At 49.7% G+C, this 1166-nt stretch overlaps 3 non-coding genes across 3 annotated transcripts in view; all 3 read left to right on the top strand.

Moving 5' to 3' along the window:
• LOC143110748 (5S ribosomal RNA) overlaps window positions 1–98 on the top strand; it is a 119-nt gene extending 21 nt beyond the window's left edge. Inside the window, exon 1 of the ribosomal RNA XR_012984396.1 lies at window positions 1–98. This exon is cut by the window's left edge and continues 21 nt beyond it. This is a non-coding gene — a ribosomal RNA (5S ribosomal RNA).
• Window positions 99–172: 74 nt separating this feature from the next.
• Window positions 173–291, top strand: LOC143110787 (5S ribosomal RNA). The gene has a single exon (XR_012984431.1). It is a non-coding gene; the product is annotated as a 5S ribosomal RNA (ribosomal RNA).
• Window positions 292–363: 72 nt separating this feature from the next.
• LOC143110698 (5S ribosomal RNA) lies at window positions 364–483 on the top strand. Its single transcript, XR_012984351.1, has one exon. It is a non-coding gene; the product is annotated as a 5S ribosomal RNA (ribosomal RNA).
• The last annotated feature ends 683 nt before the right edge of the window (window positions 484–1166 follow it).

Raw genomic sequence — 1166 nt, 5'->3', positions numbered from 1 at the left:
AGCACGCCCGCGCTCGTCTGACCTCGGAAGCTAAGCAGCGTCGGGCCTGGTTAGTACTTGAATGGGAGACCGCCTGGGAATACCAGGTGCTGTAAGCGTTTTGCTTTTCCATCCACACTAGACTGTTGCAGGAAAAGCGGTTGATGAACGCGTCCGAGTGGTTGAGTAATAAGCTTACGGCCATACCACGCTGAGCACGCCCGCTCTCGTCTGATCTCGGAAGCTAAGCAGCGTCGGGCCTGGTTAGTACTTGGATGGGAGACCGCCTGGGAATACCAGGTGCTGTAAGCGTTTTCCTTTTCCATCCACACACCCGCGTGCAGGCAGATCGGTTGAGGAACGTGTCCGAGTGGTTGAGTAATCGCTTACGGCCATACCACGCTGAGCACGCCCGCTCTCATCTGATCTCTGGAAGTTAAGCAGCGTCGGGCCTGGTTAGTACTTGGATGGGAGACCGCCTGGGAATACCAGGTGCTGTAAGCGTTTTGCTTTTCCATCCACACACCCGCGTGCAGGCAGAGCGGTTGAGGAACGTGTCCGAGTGGTTGAGTAATCGCTTAGGGTTAGGTGAGGGGAAATGGATTTTTAGGGGGGCAGAGTCGCCTAGAGTGCACGGGCCAATTGGGTCGGAGCAGACCAGTGCTGAGTGTGAGGGCAAACCTGTCTTGTGCTAAAGGGTAGTTGTGTGTGATAAAGGGGGCAGAAAAAATAATAATAATAATAAAGGTGTAAGAAAACTAAGGTGATACCATGTGATGTGTAATAACTGTGTAATAAGTGTGAAATAAAATGTGTAATAAATGTGTAATAAGTGTAAAATAAATTATGTAATAAATGTGTAATAAATGTGACTGTGGGATTGGGGCTGAGAGAAATTAAGGGTTTGGGATGGGGGCTGGGGAAGGGGTTAGGAGTTGGAAATGAGGGAGGTTAGGAATGGGGACTGGGTTAAGGTTAGGAATGGGGACTGGGTTAGGTTAGGGGAACATGATCTTTGGTGGAGTGGATGACTGTAAGTGCACTGGCCGTTAGGGTTAGGGTTAGGGTTAGGGTTAGGTTAGGGGAACATGATCTTTGGTGGAGTGGATGACTGTAAGTGCACTGGCCGATTGGATCCAAACACACCAACAAGGAGGGGAAAAAGGCAACTGTCTATAAATAAAATA

Source organism: Alosa pseudoharengus, unplaced genomic scaffold (genome assembly GCF_046254945.1).
Source record: "Alosa pseudoharengus isolate Yale_2024_CS ecotype anadromous, Long Island Sound unplaced genomic scaffold, YU_APseudo_1.1 YU_APseudo_1.1_scf_7, whole genome shotgun sequence".
Lineage (NCBI taxonomy): Eukaryota > Metazoa > Chordata > Actinopteri > Clupeiformes > Clupeidae > Alosa > Alosa pseudoharengus.
The sequence above is the reverse complement of the archived record's forward strand: the minus strand, read 5'-3'. Positions and strand labels throughout refer to the sequence as shown.